Source organism: Ursus arctos, unplaced genomic scaffold (assembly GCF_023065955.2).
Source record: "Ursus arctos isolate Adak ecotype North America unplaced genomic scaffold, UrsArc2.0 scaffold_16, whole genome shotgun sequence".
NCBI classification, from domain to species: Eukaryota; Metazoa; Chordata; class Mammalia; order Carnivora; family Ursidae; genus Ursus; species Ursus arctos.
Window position 1 is genome coordinate 33,593,850 of NW_026622830.1, and position 24,171 is coordinate 33,618,020.

At 43.1% G+C, this 24,171-nt stretch overlaps 1 protein-coding gene across 8 annotated transcripts in view; it reads left to right on the forward strand.

The window, feature by feature from the left end:
- Nucleotides 1-24,171, forward strand: part of PLCB4 (phospholipase C beta 4) — a 400,851-nt gene that overhangs the window by 52,185 nt on the left and 324,495 nt on the right. The window lies entirely within an intron of this gene.

The window sequence follows — 24,171 nt, forward strand, 5'->3', positions numbered from 1 at the left end:
CAGATTTCCTTAACTGAGCAGTCAGGCTCCTGGGTGCTGGGCTGCCTCTACCTCCCTCAATGGCCTTCGCTGCCTTCTTCAAATGGTGCGGTCCCTAAGCGAACCCAGCTGCCCTCCTACTGTGTGCTTCCCGCACACCTGTGCCCCCTGCCTCCTCACTGAGCAGCGCCGGGCCTCACCTGTGTGAGCCCATCACGCTCCCGCTGCGGCGCTGCGTCCCCGGAGCCTTGCTCACCCCCAGCCCCGGCCTGCTTCACCCCCACGATCTCGCCTGTCTTGCCGGTCTTCTGGCTCGTTAGGACTCCCTGGAAGTCCTCCAAGATTTTCCCTTTGCGGTCATTCATCCACCCATCACTGGAGACCCTGCCAGTCAATTTCTAGAAGGCAGCGTGGCACCAGCCTGCTTTTGTGTCCCCCACGGTTGCAGTGAGCCCTCGAGCACTTGCCACTCTCTCAACGAGCGGACAGATGCTTCTTCTACTTCTACAGTCCTGGCTTGGCACGTTTCCAGCTCTCTATTTTTTCCCCTTCTTTCTTTAACTGCCCTTTGCTGGTTGTTGGGTTTTTTGTTTTTTTTTTTCTCAGTAGCCGGCACTCGCAATGATCCGACTGTCCTATCCTGGCTTCTGGCTTCTCCGCAGGGCTCTGGGCTCCTCTAATGTGTTGCCCCACCTGCTCCCTATTTTTTGCCCTAGTTTCTCATCACTCTGTGAAAGGTTTCTCTGAGCCACTGGTTCTCTTCCCCTTAGCTTTAAACAGTGTTGGTCAGGATGCTAGTTCCCAAGGCCTGGACCGGCTTCTGTCTGGTCTAAACATAGGAACTGGCCTGTTTGCAATTTCTTAAGACAAGTAGGCCAGTTATTGAACACCCTGTTGTAAAGTGTGCTGCTAGAATATTCTTTTAGGGAGAGTTGTTTGCTTTTCCTGTGAAAGGCAAAGATCAGTCTTCAGTGGAAACGGCACTTTAATGCAGTTCTGAATAAAATGTGTCCAATACAGGCTGACCTGACTGACAAATGTGGGGAAAGGACCTCAGTCTTAGAAAAGCCATGCTTATAATTACGTTACTGCTGTTTTTTCCAGTTATTTATATTAAGTTGGTCACCTTTAAGGTTTACTTTTTTTTTTTTTTTTTTTTTAAGATTTTATTTATTTATTTGACAGAGAGACAGCCAGTGAGAGAGGGAACACAGTCAGGGGGAGTGGGAGAGGAAGAAGCAGGCTCCCAGCGGAGGAGCCTGATGTGGGGCTCGATCCCATAACGCTGGGATTACGCCCTGAGCTGAAGGCTGACGCTTAACCGCTGAGCCCCCCAGGCGCCCTAAAGGTTTACTTTTGATGCCGGGTTTGTTTGTTAGATCTAAAACATGAAAATAATAGTTAGAAAATATTACAGTTTTCAATTTTAATTATTACCTTGTTTTTCCCGGGACTTTGCATAGAAATGTTATTTATTTAAATATATCTCTTTTTTTTGGCCAGTGTTTGCACTTAAAGATACAATTAATCGTAGAGTATGTTTTTGGGTCTCCCCAGTTGTGGAGAGACTCACTAGTTTAATCTTTAGTGGTAATTTTTGTTGTAAATATATGCCAACAGGAATAAAGACAGAGGAACATTATTTTTACTAAAACTTTGTTTCTAATTGTAAATATGGTGCTTATTGGAGATAACTTGGAACATCCAAGAAAGCATAAAAATGAAAATCACTGCCATTCCATCCCCCATGCACACACACGATAATGTAATATTATCTACATCACGAAGGACATAGATTGTGTTTTTTATAAAATGAGGATTATATTGGCATACAGTTTTTATCCTGCTTTTTATCTCTTAACATTCTATTGTGATAACTTCCTATATAATTTTGTTTTAAAAAGTATGCAACCGTTAAAAGCCATGTTTAAATTAAAAAAAAATTTTTTTTTTAAGATTTTATTTATTTGAGAGAGTGAGCGAGAGAGACAGCACGAGGGAGAGGAAGAGGGAGAAGCAGACTCCCCGTTGAGCAGGGAGCCTGATAGGCCTCGATCCCAGGACCCTGAGATCACCATCTGAGCCGAAGGCAGTTGCTTCACCGACTGAGCCACCCAGGCGCCCCTGGTTGCATACTTTTAAATGATGAAGAACTATAACATTTCAGGAATGTTCTATTATTGGATATTCAGGTGTTTCCACTCTGTTGCTTTAAAATCATTTCAGCCTCTCTTCAAGATGCGGATACTTAGAAATTGTCGTATTACCTTGTATTTCATAAGAAAACATAAAATTAATTAGGTATGTACTCTTGATTTAAATATGTAGTATTTCAGACATTAGAAATAGGAAGATTAATTTTGAGTCATGTTATATCATCCAGGCATTTAAAATCAAGTGCATTTAAGGAAAAGCCCAGTTTTGCTTGCCTTCATGTTGGCCCAAGTTTGGAGACTAAAGCATTTACAGACCATTAGCTATAATACTTCACTCTTGAGACCACTTGTCGTAATGAGCTGTCAATTATTGTGCATCTAAGTGTAGTTAAAGGGGCCATTGGGCTTGCAATTTAAAAGCCAGCATTTACAAATGTGCAGGAATTGAATTATAAATGTGGTGGTTCATTGAGACCGTGCCTCGTCATGCCCCTGTCTGGATGCCCTGTCTGGTCTCTGGAAGGTTTTTAGCGTCCACTTAAAAATAAGAAACAGAAAGAATGTGCACTGGAGCATATGGCTTCACAATTTTTATGTTCCTTATGATATATTTTGGAAAAAATGCTTTTTTTTTCAACCAAGAGTTATGACCAGTATTTCTTTATTAAGCATGAAATGAATTCATTTCAACCGATTCTTTGGAGTGAGAAGGATGGAAATTGGGGATATTGAAATGTACTTTGTCTTTATAGGTGACTCAGAATGTATATTCTGCATAACCTGTTTTTCATTCATGTCTGAACAATATTTGGCCTTTCAAAATCTGTGTACTTTTAAAATACTTTGCTATGGCTTTTCTTTTTCTTTTTCTTTTTCTTTTTTTTTCTTTTTTTTTTTTTTTTAAGATTTTATTTATTTATTTGACAGAGATAGAGACAGCCAGCCAGAGAGGGAACACAAGCAGGGGGAGTGGGAGAGGAAGAAGCAGGCTCATCACGGAGGAGCCTGATGTGGGGCTCGATCCCGTAACGCCGGGATCACGCCCTGAGCCGAAGGCAGACGCTTAACCGCTGTGCCACCCAGGCGCCCCTGGCTTTTCTTTTTATTAATATGACACAACTGGATACCATTTCACATTTTTTTCATGGTTAAAGATGCACTTTGCTTTGAAGGCACGAATTCTAAATGATCATGCTGTCAAGAAACTCTTGGAAATCCAATTTTTTTTGACATTTCAACTGTTTAATTTTATGTGGTTCTGAAGGGTCAGTGTTCGGTGTGTGAAAAGTTCTCCTTGAATTTTATTTCTTTTTAAAATTGTTTGTAATACAAAAGGAGGACCTGCTTGCAGGCGTAAAATTACATAGGTGAGTAAAAAGTAAATATTTTCTTTAATTTTATCCTCTCTCTTTAGTCTTACATTCTGCCTCAGAGGCAACATTGTTAGCAGTTCGGTAAGCACGCTTCCAGATCTTTCATCCTAGACTGTACAAAAATGGGTGGGTAAGTAGGTAGGTGGGTGGATCTTAATCCAGAGATGATTATAGATTTTCCTATGCAAATTACCTCATAGAGCAGTATAACCCAGGAATCGACAATCTATGTTATATGTTGCTGTCGCGTACACTCGAGCAGGAATTGTCAACCTTTTCCCGAAACAGGCCAGAAAGTATTTGCGACTTTGCCGGCTCTAGACTTTCCATTGCCAGCCTTCCGAGTTGTACCCCCAAACACAACCACAGGCAGTGCCTTAATGAGTGGGTGGGGTGGCCGTGTTCCAAGAAAACTGTGTTCATGAGCACCGGGATTTGAATTCATGTCATTATCTTGCGTTATGAAATAGTATTCCTCTTTTTTTTTTTTTTTCCAACCATTTAAATACGTAAAAACCAATCTTAGCTCATGGGCGTTGTAAAAATGGATGGCAGGCTAGATTTGGCCCATGGGCTAGAGTTTGCTAACCTCTTGGCTGTAGTTTGCCAGCCTCTTGTCTAGAGTAAAAAAAAAAAAAAAAAAGACAAATTATACTTTTTTCAGTGTTACACATCACAGCGTGATGAATTAAGGCAAAGAAATAATGAAAACCTAGAATAGTCGTTTGACACTTCACCAGACGCAAGGAGATATTCAGGATGCGTGCAAAGGGAAGAGAGAAAAGGCTGAGAGTGAGCTCCTGGGGCGGGGCGCGGGGCGGGGGGGGTCTCAAGTACCCAAGGGTCAAGGGGGTTTTAGGTGTCTTGACCAATTCACAAGCTCCCTCCACACTTCCCTAGGGAGACATATTCCTCAGCCTGTTTTGCAAGCACAGCATTAGTGTAACATTCTGCTTCACCCGGAGACCTGTATTTGCATGTATCATCCTTTTAAAATGGACTTTGTTTTGCAGTGTTAGTTGACAAGTATCGTCTTTATAACTGACAGTGTTTTATATACACTGAATTGGATTTTGAAAAGTTTATTAAGTACGAAGTTTTGTATTACTTATTAGAATATAAAATAGAAACGTTGAAGATTGCCTAGGAAATTTGTTCCTTACGCTTTAAACCTCCCTGTGATAGGTGCTTTATGATGTTCAGGCTGGCCTGTTTAATTCATTTCAAGGGGTGCTGCCTGAATGCTTTCGATGCTCTTGATTTTACTCATTTGCCAGGTGTGTGTCTCCTGATGGCAATTCTCCTTTCAGACCAGTGAGAACACTGTGTTCCAGTTTTGCTCCCTTCTGGAGCAATTGCTAGTTTTACTATAATAAAAATCAAACAATAGGACACCTATTGTGAGACCTAAGAAATTATCATTTTCTACCATCCTTGCAAAAACAGCATAATTTTCTACAACTAAAAAACCTTATTTTTTATTAAGTAGGAACACTTTAATAAGGATTATTGTATCTGACTATATGCATGTTATGTGACTTAATGGAAGCGTGTGTGGTAAGAAGCAAGAAGGGGTTCATGGTGTTGGTTTTTTAAACCACTCCCTTATTTCATTTTATTCACCTGAAGTGGAGAGTTAGGGTTTCAGTTTTGTTCCCCCGTTGTATAACTTGGCAATTTGAGGAATAAAGGATATTCTTACGAGGTAACCAAATATAAGTGTGAAAATATACACATGTACACACATTGGCACACATGCACGTGTGCATATAAGAGAAGGGGTTATATATAATTTTTTTAGAAGAAGTTCATGGTATAAAATATAGAAACAATAGATCAGCATAAAGAAGAAAATTAAAGCATGTGTTTTTCAGCACCTGGCCGTAGCACTGTTAATAACTTGGGGACTATCTTAAATTGTCTTGTGTCTGTTTCTCTGTGCCTAAGCGCATATGCTTATATTCAGTCCTTTGTTTATTTCTCTATTCGTGTTTGTTGCTTATCTACCACTTGTTAGGCCCCTTGTGAGGCACTGCGGGCACAGAAGTGAACAGAACCTTTCCCTTTTGCCTGAAGTTTACATTGTTTTAGTTGGGGGGGAAGTAAGCAGTAACCAACAGGTCACCGTCTGATGGTGGTGAGCGCTGTGAAGAAAATTTACAACAGGAAAGAGGACAAAGGTCTGGGGTATGTGTGTGTGTCTGGTCATTAAAGGTACTTCTTAAAAAGCATTATTCTGAATGGCATGCTCTACTTTTATATGAGTGAAAGGTTTATTTAACTAGTCCAATATCCTAAACTAATTTTCTTTAAAAAAAATCACTGTTATAAGCAAGGCTATGGGGAATATTTTTCACTGAAGATAAGCATTTTTGCCCCTCCTTAAAATAAACTCCTAGGAGCAGAATTACTGGAGCAAAGAATAATCATGTGTCAAGGCTTTTGATATGTTATATGGCTCAGTCTGTTTTCTTTTCCCCATACCCCTTCTCCCTTCCCTCCATATTTTCAAAGTTTCAAATCCAAGCAAATGTATATAGTATTCCCCAAATTTAAAGAACTCTGCTGTGATAGCATATTACCTTAGCGGTGAATTTTATTTTTTGTTTCTGAAATGAGATTCTTTTTGTGGGTGAGAGGGCTAATGCACTTATAATTGCATCATTGCACAAGCTAACAAAGTCCTATTTGTTGCTTGCAAAGAAGAAAAAAAAAAAAGACATTAAGCACAACAAACCAGCAGCCTTGGAAATGCAAGAGGGTCAGTGCAAGTTTCAACATGTCGTTTCATTTACTTTTTTTTTTTTTCAGGTCTGAAAAAAGTCTAAGAATATTGAACTGTATTACAAAAGAAGCATTCAGTCTGGGGAGAAAACCATTTTATTCTTTTCAGCGTGCCTTAGGATAAATTTTTCTATTTGAGCAACAGAGAATCGAATTTATTATTTTGGATGAAAAATTTCTAATTTGCTGTCACCTTCCCTGCATTTTCTTTCAGGTGACATTTTATGGCATACGAATGCTAGCAATACTGGCCCACATTTACCTAGCATCTACTCTCTGCCAGATCCTGGATTGCCTCGTTCGAAAGCTAGATAGGGAGGTGGTTTTCTGCAGGAGGAGGTGGAAATTTTAACACCAAGGCACTAAAGGTCTAGCAGCTCTGGTGCTTTTCAGAAATCCCAGGTCGAAGTAGAAGGTCTGTGTTAGAGCAGCGCTCTTTAAACTCCTCAGCACACCCAAATCACCAGCATTTTAACCCAAATATGAAAATGCAGGTTCTGCTTCAGCAGGTGTGGCGTGGGGGGGCCTCGAGACACTTCATTTCTGACAAGCTCCCAGGGAACACGGATGCTGCTGGGCCGTTGACCTTGAGTAGTAAGGTGTTTGAAGACATTGGCACAGAGGCTGTTGTTTACCAGTGCGGAGAGTGGGATGGAGAGGAGACGGCAGCCCCGCTCTGCCAGCCGCAGGAGCCCACTGGCGGCTGAGGTTGGGAGCGGTCTGATTTTCAGATTCGTCCTTTCTGCACATCGTTCCCCACGCTGCATATCCTGAGAGAGCCACCCCTGTGATCAGATTAGATGATTTAGATTTTCTTCTCTTTACCTATCTGCTAAGTTGTTGGGATTTTTTTTTAAGATTTTATTTATTTATTTGATGGAGAGCGAGCACTTGAGCAGGGGAAGTGGCAGAGGGGGAGGGAGAAGCAGACTCCCCACTGAACAGGGAGCCCGATGTGGAACTCGATCCCAGGACCCTGGGATCAGGACCGGAGCCAAAGGCAGACGCTTAACTGACTCAGCCACCCAGGCGCCCCAGTACCTATCTGCTAAGCTTTTAACCGTGATCATACATAATCAGAAAAAAGTGAATACGTTTATTTTTCACCTAGGAGAGTCCCCCTCCCCAAATCTCTATCGATGGTTGTCTTTGGGTATCGTTTGCTTTGTCAAATCCCTATGACAGTGGGTGGGTTTGAGTACCTATCTTTGAGGGAGGTTTTTGAGTGGTTATTAGAATAAGTGTACTTTAGGGGCTCTACCTAATCATCCTGGGTTCTTACCTTTTTGAAAAAAAAATTGTAAAATAAACATAAGATGAAATTTACCATCTAACTATTTTTAATGTACAGTTCAGAGGCATTAAGTATATTCACGTGTGGTGCAACCATCCCCACCATTCATTTCCAGAACTTTAAAAAAAGGATTTATTTATTTATTTGGCCGGGTGGGGAGTACAGGTAGAGGGAGAGAGAGAGAATCCCAAGCAGACTCCCTGCCAAGCGGGGAGCCTGATGCGGACCTCTGTCTCATAACCCTGAGATCACGACCTGAGCCGAAATCAAGAGTTGGACCTTCAATCACCCAGGCACCCCTCATTTCCAGAACTTTTACATTTGCAAAACTGAAACTCTATATCCATTAAGCAATAACTTTCTATACCTCCCTCTTTCCTGTTCCCTGGCTACCACTATTGTATTTCCTGTCTTTATGAAGTTGATTACTCTAGGTTCGTTAGCTAAGTGGAATCCTACAGCTTCTGTAGGATTTTGTGGCTGCCTTATTTCTCTTGGCGTAATGCCCTCAAGGCTCATCCACACTGTGGTCTGTCAGAATTTCCTTCCATCTTAAGGCTGCGTAGTATTCCAGTGTGTGTGGACACCACATTTGGTTTATCCAGAGATGGACATGTAAGTTGAGAAGGAACCCATGTACCAGTACCCCAGCTCCCTTGCCTCTTGAATGAGATAATGAGAGAATGTGTCTGCGCCTTCTCCCAGAGTTCCCCAGTGGGGTTAGACCCCAGTAGCCCACGATGATAACTTGCTTGATATCACACCCTGCACTGGCTTTCCTGTCTCATTTTTCCACTCTACTACTGGCTTCCTGCGATCAGCTCCCAAAATAAACTACTTGTTCTCAAATCCTTGACTTAGGGTCCGCCTGAGAAAGAACCCGAGCTAAACAGTGTGGAGAAGGCACCCTGTGACTACCTCTTTATACCTAGGAATATTCCAGAGGTGGAAGGCTACCCAGATTTGGATATTTGAGGTAAATTCTTAGTTGTATACGGTTGCCTTTTCACCCCTTCCAGCTGGATGTTCCAGAAGAAAATCAAACCTGTTCACATCAGCATTTGAACCTTGGTTTTGTAACACCTTAAACATGAAACACATATTTTCAAACTCCTTTTTTGCCTCTTTACTATCTTAACCACAGGCTCCTAATTTAATTACCATTCATGGAATTAGATCCCAAAGAAAGAAGAAAAACTGTTCTACAAGCAAGTAGATTTCTTGTTGGTTAAGACAGTCCTCTTCTATATATAGATGCTTGTTTCTTGCTTTTGCGACTATGTTTAGCCTCTGGGACTCTTCTTAGTTGCATCTAGCTTGTTGTTTTTGGCTCCTTTTGACATTCTCCGTGTATTGTATTTTTACTATAAAATTATGTATTTAGCAACAAGCTTGAGAAAACAGATTAAGCTTTGTGTACCAGAAATTGCTGCTCAAAATGACAATGCAGCCAGGGGTCTAAGTCAGAGCTTTGCCTCAGTGCCTTTAGGGAGGAGCCTGACTTCCAGCGAGGTGTGAACATTCACTAATGTTTGGGAGCTGTTAATGTCGGACCTCGTTAGAGCCTTCACAGACCATCCCTACTTAAAGCAGCCGCTGCAAGACCACAGAGAGTAAGTCCTACACTATGGAAGACAAAGGGAAAAAAATGTTCATTTCTGAAGACTGCAGCTAACCAGCACCACCTCCAACCAACAATAAATCTCTAACCCAGTAGATTTGGTGGGAAGAAGATGCGTGTATCCTTCAGAATGGCTGCTTCCATCTTCCTATTTCCAGTTTCAAAGATAAATTACTTTAATTGATGTGTCGTCTAGCCAGTTTACAGCAAATGAAGAACTTGGGAAGTAGAAAGCAGTGTCCGCGACAGAAAATAGACGGTAATGTCACTGCAAGTGTTTCCTCCTTACAGTGGTGGAGAGAGTATCACGGCAGATGTTTTCTATGTTTGGATTGTTTTCCCATGAAACCGTGAATGATATTTGCACGTGATAGTTTAGTTCCCTAGGTCAGGAGCAAACTTAGCTAGTTTCCAGTGCTGGAGGTCGGAAGTCTTTGTTGACTTTTCACAGTGGCCGCTATCTGGAAAGAAATCATCTTTTTCTTAGTAGGATCAATTGGCGGTTGTGATCAGGTCAGTGAGAAATTAACATAAAACCAAGCAAAGCAAACTTAGTCCTGGTTTCTCTGTGTTAACACAGAATATCGTATTCATTATGCCTGTCGAGATACAGGAGGGCTGATTTAGACTAAAAAATAAAGTCATCTCTTCTTTGTGAAAGGAATCGCTGAGGGATTCCTGGGAAGGAAACTCACCCTTTCTCAAGCCTCTTGCTTTTCCTTCAATTGTGGGCCTTCTGACCGGCGCGCAGCATCGGGTGGGATTACATTAAATTAGAAGACACTCGGGTGGTAAGTAGGAGCGTGTCTTGATGCTTTTTCGTGGCTCAAGGAGCGATCAGTAACATTATCTACTGTGAGCCAGAACTGCTTTGTGCTGGAGATACCTGAAAGCGATCAGTTCTTTCTACTTACCTATTTTTTAAAAAATATTTTATTTATTTATTTGTCAGAGAGAGAGAGCGAGCGCATGCACAAGCAGGGGGAAGCTGCAGGCAGAGGGAGAAGCAGGCTTCCCACTGAGCAAAGAGCCCAATACGGGACTTGATCCCGTGACCCTGGAATCATGACCTGATCTGAAGGCAGACGCTTAACCTGACTGAGCCACCCAGGCATCCCTCTCCTTACCTATTAATCTTCCTATCTGCCTATTGACCAGTCAGTCATTTGATTTACAAATCAATCGACTAACACTAACTGATATATGAATCTTTTTCTCTCCTCCCTCCTTCTGTCCGCTCTCATTCCAAACAAAAATCCAAACTAAAGTAAGAGGCAGCACCCTGGAAATTGAGCTCTGATTCTAATCTTACCTCGGCCCTCCGTAATAAGATATTGCCTAATCTCTGTGACCTCTAACTTCCTTACCTATTGAATGGAGGGATTAGACGGCTCCTTATGGTGCGGTGGCTGGTTAGAGGCACACGTGAGTCTCTGGATCAGAGACTTCCTCTGGATCAGAGTGCCTCTATTTAGATCCCTGCTTGTACCGCTTCCTGTCTGTGTGACCTTAGGCAACTTATTTAACCTTACTATGCTTCAGTTCCCTCATCTGTGAAATTAGGGTCGTAATTGTCCCTACTGGCTGTTGGGAAGATCAGATGAGACAATACATATAAATCGCCTAGAACAGTGTGTGGTGGATATTAAATGCTCAATAAATGTTGACTGTGTTATTACTATCGTCATCTATCTTGTCTGCACACAGTAGATGCTCGGCCCCCTTTCCTCCAGCCCACTTACCTTCCACAGTCTGGTATGGAGACAAGGATGATTACCTGGCAAAGACAGAGGAAGATGACACGTCCCTGAGTATCAAAGGACAAGAGGGGTTTGCCAGGGAGAAAAGGCAGGAGGCCATTGTGAGCAGAGGAAACCGTGTTAGGAGGCGGGAGAGAGCTCTGCAGGCTTGGTGTACATAATGCAGTTAATTTGCTGTGGCTGGAGCGTAGGATGCTTGTGGGGTGAGGGGGTGACAGAGGGAAATGGGGTCCTGCTCCTCTGTTCTGGGCCAGCCAGCTGAGTGACACACGGTTCCACCGGCGACACTGGCTCCCCGCCGTGGTGACTCAGCTCTGTGTGGGGTGAGGCACCAGTGATTGCCCAGGAGACGGGCTCTGACTCTTGCATAGGCCAGGAGGGACTCACGACTGCGCTGTAAACTCCTCACCGTTCCCCGCTAGGGACCCAGGCTGCTGCGTTCGTGTTGACGTGCAGTCTTAGGGCTCACTTATCCGCTGGCCCAACTTTGGGGGTTGAGGTGCCCCAGTTTTTTTTTTTTTTTTTTTAAGATTTTATTTATTTATTTTGACAGAGAGAGACAGCCAGCGAGAGAGGGAACACAAGCAGGGGGAGTGGGAGAGGAAGAAGCAGGCTCCCACCGGAGGAGCCCGATGTGGGACTCGATCCTGGAACGCCAGGATCACGCCCTGAGCTGAAGGCAGCCGCCCAACGACTGTGCTACCCAGGCGCCCCTAGGTGCCCCAGTTTTTATACTTAGGATGCATAGCAAAGCAGCTCAGCACAGCTCATAGAGCCCCATCCGTGTTGGATATTGTGCGGTTTCAGGCCTGGGTTTGCTTCTGACCAATGGTGGGACCATCAGAGGCTCCCTTCCTTTTCTAGACCATGTTTCTTTATCTCTGGGGTGGGAGAAATGTTTCAGAGTTCTCATGGACCCTTTTGGCAGTCTAGTGAAGACTCTGTGGACCCCTCCTCTAAATAATTTTTTAAATGCCTAAAATAAAACACACAGGACTGCGAAGGAAACCGTTATATTGAAATCAGATATAAAACTAGTAAATGTGTGGCATAATAACATATGTACCTCTTATTAACATTAGATATAACTATTGTATTTTCAGATTGTTGATGAGTACAAGTGATATTTTGCAATATCTGCAATAATTCTAATATGATAAACTATCTGGAATTTCCATCAAAAACCAAGTCATAGGTGCAATCAGTACTATTGTGGTTTGTGATTTATATTTTTAATGAGAGGAAGTGCCACACTTCAGTTAGAGCTTAGTGAAAATAACCATGTAATTGTTTTTCCCAACCCAGTTTATGGAACATCAGATTGTATCTGTGAACCTGTTTGGTGGTCATGGAACTGAGGTTAGTAGCCCTTGGACTAGATGACTTTTAGGATGGTTCCTTTGCTGTCCTCATTAGGAAACAGTCCTCATTATACTAAAAGATTTCCCAAAAAGTGAAACATTTTAAAATCCCCATACAATCAGTAAAGCTCTTGTCATTGGTTGTGAGAAAAAAAAAAGGTGCTCAAAGGGTACAGGAGGCACTTTTATTAACGTATTTACTGATGTCTGGTTCAGGAGTACTAGTGCCCAGTTTTCAAGGCCCTCCGTAACCGCAGACTAAAGAGGTGTAAGTTATGTACGGTTGATCTCATTGTTGCCAGTAGTTATGTCCTACAAAGTCTCCATGAACACTGAATTAGTGGACATTGAATCATTGCTCCTAGTGGAAATTCAAGGATAGGTTCCTGTGAACCTCTGGTCATGACATTTTCATCAACTCACCGATATATAACCTTGTTTCATGTGTGTTTCTGTTTTTTAAAAAAAACAGCTTGTTTAATATGTATTGTTGATTTATTCCTGTTGAACTCATGGCCAGCAGCTCTATGACTCAGGCCTGGATGGTGCTTAGCTAACACATGTATTTCTCTGCAAGTCACATCACAGCCTTGTGCTTGGAACACTATACTTCAGCAGACTAGCACTTCATCACTCTGCTGGGGGGCCCTGATTTTAAACAGTGAAACAACCAACAAAAATCACAAATTGGCCATACACGTGGCACTGAATAGATTGTGAAAAGGCCACTTGCTCCCAGTGTCGGAGCTGAAACCAGAAGGCAGAGCAGAGCCTTGTGTGACATCAGGGTCCTGTGCATTAGTAATCCCAATTTTTTGCCTCTCTGCGCATGTCCAACAAAGACCACCGAAGCGCTACCTGTATTGATTTTGTGGTTACAGATAAATTTGGGTGAGTAGGTGAATTTGCAAATGTCGAGGACTGACTGTATATGCCAGTATTTCTCTCTGGACCTGAGGTCTGGTTGTGACACTGCCATTCTTTGTGTCCGGCCTTGGTTGAGTTGTTTTCTTGTTCACAGAACAAGGATGTTGGGATAGATCAGTAGCAAAAGTAACTTTTATTCATGTGAAAGCCCAAAGCTATAAAGCAGTAGTCAGCCCTCCACTTCCTGCACATCTCCTGTCCTCCCTCTCTTTTACCAACAACCTATGGAAAACCATTGAGCTAGTCTCCAAGGCCATTTTCCCCAGTAGGTTATGTTTATTCATTTGACAAATATTTATTGAGCCAAACAGAATTCTAGATGCTGTTCTTGTACCAGATTAACCAGAAATATGATTAGAACTGTTTGAAAATGGCCTACAGGTGCTTTTTATTTGTAATATTTATTAAAAAGATTTTCGGCTAGTTCTGCATCTTCTGAACTCTCTCTTAAGATTGAGTGGCCCAGATTAATCTTTCAAACTTATTATTGTTTCCTATGTGTCAGATTCATTTAGGAGCTCACCCAGGCTTCGATCACCCTGGTCTGGGCATCCTTCCTTTATGATGTTGGAACCAGGAAGGCACCCACCCATAAGATAAACCCATTCAGATGGATACTCAGTATTTTCCCACGCCTTCCTGCCATTCTGGGGGTCGTGTCTATTGCTTTGCTATAGGATTGTCATAATGGAGATGACTTTTTCCGCTCAAGAATACATTTTCATAATTCACTTGTGTTTGGGTCAGTTTGTTTTAATTCGGTGAGTGTCTTTTCATCATGAAATCTTCAAATGTATCCGAACAATAGTATCTAATCTTTAGTGAGGGAATCTTTCATCATTGGTATTTCTATCCTTTAGGGAAAAGTAGGATTTTTTTTTTTCTCTGAAATGCTTTTACCATTAGGAAATACGAGATTGAATTATTTCTATTTCTGTACTAAGAGCTGGCCTAAGGAAGGCATGAAGGTGTGCGGTAGCTTTAGTTGTAAGTTGGTATGGATTGTTTCATATCTGTAATCTCTGGGTTTTATCTGTTGATGTTTAGTTCCAAAAGTCTGGGTAAAAGGACGTGGTCTACAAGGAAACCCTGTTCCAACTGTGATAGACTATTACCTTGGTGGCCCCATGAACACTGCCTTCCAGCACTCATGCCTTTGTGTATTCTCCTCTTTCTTGACTCTAGGCTTGGCCATAATTATTGACTCTAGACTGGGCCATAATACTTTGGTCAATGGGATATTAGCAAGCATGTTGCAAGCAGAGGGTTGATAAGCATATTGGGGCTTGTCCTCTGGGATTGCTCCTTCTTAGGAGCTAGCCTTGGTTCTTTATAAAAGCTTAAGACTGTACTGTTCAGTGATTAACCATGTGGAGGAAGACCCAAAGGATGAGAGGCCATCTTGAATGTTTCAGCCCCAAGCAAGCTCCCAGCTGCATGTGGCCTACTGAGTGACCTTAGCTATACCATGTGGAATAGAAATGCCAGCTGAGCCCACCCAACCCAGTGAATTGTGAGAGATAATAAATGATTGCTCTTTTTGTCAATAAGTTTTATAGTGGCTAGTTACACAGCGATAGATAACTGATAGCATTTATTTCAAAAGGTCTATGCAAAAAGGAATGTTCTGGAAAGATACCCTTTGCATGTTTCGGTTTATGGAAAATGAAATTTTATAATGCCGTAATAATTGAAGGCACAGTGAGCAAGGATGGGAGAGAGAGTGTGTGTCTGCACACCGTGGGATCATTGCTTCTACCGTTGCAACTGTGTGACGCGTGCAATATTTTATTTTCACAGAGGTATTACCTAGGGACAGTGTCTTGAAAAGTAATTGCTCTTTCATTTGTTCAGATTGTGGAAGATACTGAAAAATATCAAGAAAAGAGTAGTGAACCAGAATCCCACCACCTAGAGGCCAACTTTGGGAAGTTTTTATATTGTAAAGATAGCGTAATAAAAAACTCTTCTTGATCCTTCTTTGAAAGCGTAATGTCTAAATTAGTGAAGTAGATCTAACTGTTGAGTGTAGACTGTCTGATACCCTTGTGAGAGTGGTTAGAAGCATGAGCACAGATACGCAGCCTCCTGTCCTGGGTGGATGGGTCTGTGACGTCGCACCCCTCCGCCGCATGCCCTACGCTGCTATCAGATTCTGACTTCGTTCTGCTCAGCAGGTCTAGACCGCCTCCAGGACAGTGGTTCTCAGCAGGGGTGACTTTTCTCCCCAGGAATATCTGGCAATGTCTGGGGATATCGTTGCCTATATTGGGAGGGGGTGAGACGCTGCTGTTGTTTAGGGACTAGAAACCAAGGATCCTGCCAAACATCCCACAAGGCACAGGTGGCCCCCCACCATCAGGAATGATCCAGCGCAGAAAGTCCAGAAGTGCTGCTGTGGAGAAACCCAGCTCTGGGGTAAGGCCCAAACTCCTAGCTGTTCTGCCCTTTCCGACCTCACATTTCTGACCTCAGACCTCATTCCTTGAATGCGTTTTCCATATGCGATATGAGACAGCTTCCTGTTTTCATGTTGTCTCATCTTTGTGGCTCTTATGCAAAATTTCTGTAACCTGGAAAACCCTTTGCTGATGCAAAATTTCCGTAGCCTGGAAAACCCTTTCCCCAGAGGTAATTATTCTCTGTGTATTTTATCACCGTGCCTGTACCTACTTCCACCTTTCTAATTACACTGAGTGGCAGTTACTTCTTAAGATCTCTTTTCCCTACAAGCTGTAAGTTCGGGGTGAACTTAGGACAAGTCACCTGGCTAGTAAATATGTGAGTGAACAAATGAAAGGTTGCATAAGACCAGGGAAAAGGAGGCTGAAGCTGCCTGTTTTGAGAGCATTGCTTGGCCTACCCTCAGTGCATTTTCTTTGCCAGTGGGTGATCCTTAACTGCAAAGGCACTGTGGACACCATTTCTCCCTGCGGCACACAATTTTAGTATCACTCTACTTCCTGGTGTTCTTTGTCTCTTAAGCCCCATACCTGGCATCAATGGCCAATTCCAGGTAGGCTTGAAGGAATAGAGAGGCAGACTGAGGCAGGTAAGGAGGGGGGAGGTGAAGCTTTGTGCCCTGGATGTCTACCTGTAAGGACCAGGTCAGGGAGGGTTTTGAAAAGTGAAGTACCAATTCGAGACCCCATCCTTTGCCTCTGCCACATTAACATTGACTTAGCATAATGTAGGCCATGTGATCTTGATCTGTTGTGCGTATCAGTGTCACCTGGGCAGCGTCAAAACTACCGTTGTTGGCTGTCCAGCCCCTGGTGATGCTGATGTAATTAGCCTTGAGTATGTCCTGGCTTCAGAAGTTTTAAAAATGTCCCAGGTAATTCTATTATGCACCCAGCTTTGAAAACCACCGATGAAGACAATTAGGTCCATTATAGCGATTCATGCTAACATTTCCGAAGTCATCTAATATTTTCCTTCTTGGTAATTTAATCTTTCCTAACAATTTTGTCATTTTAGTATAAATAATACATGAGTATTTATAACTTTGTTGAAATGTATAACTGCTATAAGATAATTTAATAGCTTACTTTTTAGTGACATTGTATAACCTCGTTTTCTTCTTTCTTCCCTCCCTCTTGACCTTGAAACTCAGATGAAATATCATAGAGAAGCAGTTGACCATTCTTCATGTTGGAGGAAATTGGAAGGAAACCATTTTTTTGATAGTTTGCCCACAAAGATACAAAATTAGAACTTTCCTCTTGGCTCCTGTCCTGCTTCTCCTGTTTCCAATGTGCACACACTTTGAATTCTTTGTGCCTAAGAGAAAACGTAGCAAGAGCCTGGTCCACAGTCCCAGAGAGTCTGTCTAGAGGCTCATGGTAACTTTCAGATTTTTTACTTTACTACAAATGTAATAGTATATTTGTTACGAATGTGCTAGTCAAGAAAGAGAAGTGAAAGAATACCTTATCACGTTTGCCTTCCATGTCCTCTGCTCCCTCCCCCGCTCCTTCCACAAGCTTTTTGTTTGCTTGTCATATTTCCAAATAGTTCTGAGTCAAGGTCTTGGTCACCTGTCAGAACAGTCTTCCTTATGACTGGTGGTTGGAATGATTTTTGCCATTATTTTAAATATGAGGGATAGAAACATGGGCCTCAATTCATTCCATGGCCCTGCATATCCTGCGCTGAATTGTGTGTGTGTGTGTGTGTTTAAGAATCAGTTTATGAAAGTTCAGGATCCACGGGCTTCTGCCACTGACTAGGTGAGCTCTGCTCTAGGATGGCCATGCTGGGCAGAGGCGATAGCTCTCAAGAGAGGAGTACAGACATTTGGAGCTGCGGAATTTAAGGTCACTATATTCTGTTTCAAGAAGGAAGGTGGGAGTAGGAAGAGATTGTCAAGAGGATATAGATAGCATGACCCTCCCACTCCTCCTCTTCTGTTTAATAAAGTGAAAGCTCAGGGCCATTCTTCAGTTTTATCCGTTGATTATCGCCTATGGAATGCCCAGGCCCAGCTCTCTTGGAGGTGCTGCTGGGTGAGAGGGAGGAGGAAGTGAAATAATTTGCCCAAGGCAACAAATGAAGTTATAACAAAAGTAGGTCTAAAAAGCCAGTCTCTATTTTCTAATTTACTTATTTTTATTTTTTTATTTTATTACATTTTTATCTTTTATATTTTTATTTTTTATTTTATCTAATTCTTATTTACTTATTTTTTTAAAAGATTTTATTTGAGAGAGAGAGAGAGAGTGCATGAGTGGTGGGGGGAGGGGCAGAAGGAGAGGGAGAAGCAGACTCCCCGCTGAGCAGGGAGCCTAACTTGGGGCTCGATCCCAGGGTCCCAGGGTCCCAGGGTCCCAGGATCATGACCTGAGCCAAAGGCAGATGCTTAACTAAGTGAGCCGCCCAGGTGCCCCTGAGGTATTACTTTGTGAAAAATTTCCAGTCTTGATGTTTTTATAAGTATACCCTGTAATAGATTAAGGGGGTACTCAGTAGATGTTTATACAAGATTTACGAGTTTTGAAATAATTGATTGTATGTATGCTGTCAAATCAAGGAAATTTGATTTAAAATAATATCTAATAGCCATTTGGTTGATAGGTTAAATTCTTAATTTCTGAAAGTTATTTTCTTTATGATTATGCAGAAGTGTTTTTTGCCTTTTGTGAATTTCCTAAGTGTAAGAAAATACTCCAAAGAATGGAATTTCGCGTCCGTTCAAGGACTGGGCCTCATGATTTATGTCCCTTTCACTGCTGAAAATCTTCACCGAACTTGAGAGTTGGACAAGAAACTTAGAGATCTTTATCTGAGTTCATTTGACAGATGAGGAAATGGAGGCCCGGGGAAGCTGTTATTTCGGAGCTTCCCAGAGTAAGTTCAAAGCCAAGGTGGAGGCTTAGAAGTCACATTTTTTACTTTAAGTTCAGGATATGTTTCCTTTGGTGCAGAGAAAAGCAGGGAGGGTTGGTATCACACACACGCACGTGCACAATAGCTCTTACACATTCTTCATGACGGTCTGTTCTCGGAGGTGTGGGTTATTACTCACACGTCTGAGGTTGGCTTCTCCCAACGCTGGCCTGAGACGAGGGTTGGAGTGCAAGTAGCTAACGCTGGGGGTCGCCCCTGGAAGCACCAGGGGGGGTGTGGGGCAGTGAGATAAGGAAGGAAATGCAGCCAGTGTCGGGTGTGCTGACAGGCTGATTCCACCAAGGGCAGCGAAGGCTCCTGTCTGCCGGAGCGCTGTCTTTTGGAGACCGTAGAATATACTTCACGGTAGCCCCCTGGAGAGGGGAGGAGCTGGGCTGTTTATTTACTGACTCTGTGTCACAGTGGGAGGGTTTTCCTGGAGGTCACTCCTAGGCACTGCCGGCAGTAAGGTCTCTTCCCTGTGCTTGGGGATGGAGCGCAGAGCAGATGTGAAGAAGCGGTGACTCCTGCGTGCTCAGAAATCAATGGAAACGGATGTACGGGGAACGTTCCTGCACACCCTGTGATTCCATCAAACACCATGTCTTGCCTCTTTCTTCTTTTTTCCATCTGTACTAATAGTGCTGTTGTATGGGAAGGAGGGGACTCAGAAGTAAGTACCCATGGTGATTCTGTTGGTGTTGGCTCGCTCTTTGCCCCTCCAGACCCACTCTCCCCAGCCTGCCCTTGTCCTGCAGGGAAGGGCCGTCACGTGCTGCCTTGGTGGGCTTCCCTGCCCTCTGGCTTCCGGTTGCCTTCACGGAGCAGGGGACTGGAGGGAAGAGGACCATGAGGTCACCCTATTCATTCCTCTAGGTCTTTTCTTGCCACCTGGCTGACAGTCATCTCTGAGGCTCTCCTGGAAGCCACAGTCAGGCAGCCCTCTCGTATAGCTAACTATACTTTCTTTTGGGTCCCCAAAGCTCTGTCCTCCTGCCCCTTCAGGCCTAGGGCACTTCGCATTCCCTGGTTGTCTTCCCTAAACCCCACCATGGCTGGTAAATAATCCCTTATTAAACAGCATCCCTTGTCTCCTGTGAGAGTTCCATCTGTTTCCCACTAGGACCCTGACTGAGACACCATCTTTGAAGACGTTGCTCTCTAGACAGAATTGGATGTGATGAAACAGCTAGAGACGTTATGAAGATATAAGATAATGAAGTGTAAATTGTACTCGAGCCCTAAGGACACTCAGCATGTAGGATGCATTAACAAAAGAAGGGGTACTTATTAAAGAAGACATTTTTGGAGGGGTGCCTTAGGTTGTAATTAATCATCTTTTTTTTTTTTTTTGTCTATTATGGTTAGCTCTGTTTGAGTAGTGAATTGAAAATTAGAAGTTCTACCTTATTATGACCATGTATGCAATTAATTATAATGTATTTGACTCTACAAGACGGAATAATATGTAATTCACAGAAACAGAAGGGGGGGATGCATCTATCCATCTGGAAATTTCAGAGATTTCTCTCATGTATTCTAATTTTAGATAAGTACATCTTTTCCTCTTAATTCCTTATATTTCTCATCCCTCTAATGGGTTATAATCCATTTTTTTGAGAGCTAAAAAAATAAAAACTGGTGTGAAAGGCGTTTTAGGCTGCTTAGAATCAGGCACTCTAGCGACAGAAAGCACTCACTCTGTACATATTTACAGGGGGCCCCTCGTGATTCAGGCACTTGGCGAAGCACCATGGAGTTAATAATGAATAGTATTTGATCACTGCTTTCAAGGAAATCACAACGTAGGTGGGAAAATAGAAGTTCAAACAAATAATTATGATAAATATTTTAAGTATTATAGGTATATACAGAGTACTGTGTGAATCTAAATGGGGGTGTAGTTAAATCTGTCGAGAAAAGGCAGAGAGGTTGATGAGTGTCTGATAATGCTTCATAGAGCAAGTGACATTGAGCTGGGTCTTGAAGGATGATAGTGAGCTTACCAAGGAGAGAAGGGCAGGAATGGTATGAAAGGAGGTGTGGAATTTCCTGGTGGGTTGGACAGTCAGTGAGGCATATGATTATTTGGCCAAATGCTGGTGGCCTTTGGAGAAGTGCCTGGACTCGAGGCCGAGGAATAGAATAGTCATCTAATCCTTAAAACTCATCACAACACATACACTCTAAATCACAGACAACACATACACTCTAAAAATATTAGGAATGAAGACAAAACAAAACGAAGGTAATGGCTTTAAGAATCTGAACAAATTGCCAGACCTCAAGGAGCACAGGTTCTAAAGTCGGAGCAATACATGTTTTTAATTCACGAACATCTCAAAATAGGGAGACAGACCCATTGGTATCTTCTATCAGTGCCTGCCTTTACTCAGACCTGTATGCACTTACACCAAATTTATCACTGCGAAATCACTTCGCATCACGTTGGAGTAACCTAAATTATGGAAATATGATGGGTTACTTGGAAATATGGTGGACTGCCTTTTCAATTGCTAATGATTATATTAGCCCCTGTATTCCACAATCACCTGTTTAGTAGAACGTATCTGTGACACCTCTACCATAAGAAATACTTGAGCCTTATTCCTTCCAGTTGTTCTGGTCTCTAAAATTTTAGGGATCAGTAATCTTGATACCCCAAGGCAAATAATTGGTAAAGACTTATCAATACTACACAAGGAATTTCTGAGTTGCCGCTTGTTAAATTGGACACTGATAAACAAGAATTCTTTTGGAGAGGCGGGAGCAAAATGGTGACTAAAATACCTGGGTATTATAGTAAAAACCTTTGTGGACGGAAAGCCTTTAAGCTGGTCCTGTTAAAGGTCATTTTATTGTCAAGAAACTGGGGTTCATGAACTATAGAAAGAGGAACAGAGTCCTCCACTCAGGTGGGAAGGTCCAGAAATGAGCTTGAACTCCCGTCACGCAGAGGCTGCATCCCTGCTGTTCTTTATGTATCTGCTTGACTCTTTCCTAATCTTATTTGCTACCTTGCTCTATTTCTGTTTTAGTTATCTCTTGCTTTGGAACAACTACCCCCGCCCCCAAACTTATTGGCTTTGAACACCGACCACCGTTTGGCGTCCCTTGGAAGCCTGGGCTGGGTGGGCTCTGCCGAGTGGTTCTGCTGTGCATGGCATTGGCTGGAGCTGTGGTTATCTGGGGGCTCCTATGAGCTGGAACAGTCGAGGTGACTCATAGGGCAGGCAGGGGATGTTGGCTTGTAGGATGGGAGTTCAGCCAACATGCCCACTGGAACACCTTACTTCTCTTCCGTGTAGTCCCTGCCCCCGCAGCGTGGGGGCTGGCTTTCAAGAGGAAGCATGACAAATGTGCAGAAGTAGAAGTTGCCAGTGCCCTTAAGGCCAGGCCTCCGAAATCCCCGATGACTGCTCCATCGCATTCTGTTGGTCAAAGCAGTCACAGGGCCAGCTTCCCAGAGAGGGAAAGACGCTTGACCTATAAATGGGAAGGGTGATGACTTACACTCAAAAAAAATTTTTTTTCACATGGCTCAACATGACCAGCATGTCCCTCAACCCTCACTGTTCATGGAAACTTTTTAGTTCCCTGTTCATCACCAGTTGTATATAGCGTCCTCTGTGTCTTAAGAGCTCCCAAGTTCAAAGGCTCCAAAGTTCAAGAAACACTCATATTGGTTGCTAGTGGTGTAGTCGTCTGTGATGGAGAGGGCTAAGCCATATGCTAGTAGGGATTTTCTTTGAGGGACTGAGGTGGGATGGGTTTTCACAAAGGAACTGTTGTCAGAGTGGGCAGTGGCAGACGAGGAGAGAACATTCAGACACTAAGGATTTGAAGGAACTCTCGGGGCCTGCCCATCTCTCTGAGGCTAGAGATTTCTTTCTATGTTCCACAAAGCTCTGCTTGACCTACCTTCCGCCTTCTAACTTCTTGAGCCATTCTCTCCCTGCTTTGCCTTTTTTTTTTTTTTTTTTGGAAGTTATTCCAGGGCACCGCTCTCTCTCCTGTGCCTGTGTCCTTCCATGTCCCTGTGACAAGAACTCTCTCTTCTCTCCTCCCATCTGTCCTTTAACTTCTCGCTTACTCTTCAGATCTCAGCACACGTATCACTTCCTCAGGGGAGCGTGGAACCCTTGGATTAAGTCGCATCCCCTGTTCCATCTCTGTTCCCTTCATTGCACTAATCCTAGTTTGTGATTTTATGCCTGTGTGGCTACGTGGTCGCCATCTGCCTCCCGCTGTAGACTCCAGAAGGCAAAGGACTGTGTTTGTCTTCTTGAAGGCGGCAGTGGCTATGCATGGCTCATGTTAGGCTCTGGCAAATATTTAAAGTCTGTGTGAATTCAAAATGGAGGTAGTGACCTTGAAAAAGTAAGGATTAAAGGGAGAGAATCTTTATCTTGGTGAGAGAAGTTGAGAGTAGCCTGTTTGGGGGACGGTTGGGATGCCCCCCGTACTGGTGATTTATGAGTCAGGGAAGTCCTGTCATTAAGAACATACTGGTGGAGGCTACATGGTAGTGTCCGAGATGCAGCAGGAATTCCTGCCCAGAAATAGACCCTAAGTGCCTGATTACATGCCAACTTTATTTTCGTTTTGTTTCTCCCACCATGTGGCCCTCGTTCTATAGTCAGAGATTTCAGCGATGGCCGGACTTTGTGACTGGGACCAGAACGGCTCATTCCATTCCTTTTTACTCTCCCATGAAGCCAGGATCTTGTTTGATTATAAGTCAAAGATCGGGTAGATTCCAGCCTGGGATACGATGTGCCTGTGAGCATAACCTCCATGAGATAAGCCCAGCCATAACTTCTTGTCTGTTCTTCTCTGGCACGTTATCTAAGAACAAGTTAGTGGAAGGGTCAAAATGGCAGCAGAGAAACAGAGCTAGAGTAAGAAATAACAGACTCTTATTCGGAGGTTCTGTATCCTTTGAATTCTAAGGGTTTTCAATTCCTCACCTTCAGAGATTGAGATAAAGATAAGGGGGGTATTGTCTCAATTTATTTCACTGAAGTGATTTAATTCAGTAAGTATGTATTGAACACTATCTGTGTTACCAGTGGAGGTGTAAAAAGAAATACAAGGTGTGTATGACCTTGAAGTTTACCCCTACCAAGGAGAGAGGGCATGTAGCTGAGACATGTGGCCCTAATGAAAGGGGCTGTATTAGGACCTGGATAGGGGCTGGATTAGTTAGGGGCATTTTTATAGAAGGGGCAGAATTTGAGCTGGTCTCTGTGGATGAGAAGATTAAAGAACGTTTGCACAGAAAAGGGGAGAGAGAGGGCGTTATAGGTTGGGAAAGCCCCACGTGTAAAAGTGGAAGCGAGAGAATAAGCAAGAAGGCCCATACTCCAGAGGTAGTGAATGCCTGTGGGGTAGGCACGAGGGGTCAGAGAATGCAGAGCCACAGAGAGATCCGTAGTCATTGCGAGAGACCCTTGGAGGCAGGGGAAGTCACAGCATAACACCTGTAATTCCGAATGTTATTTTGATGACAGTTGGCAGGGCGGGTT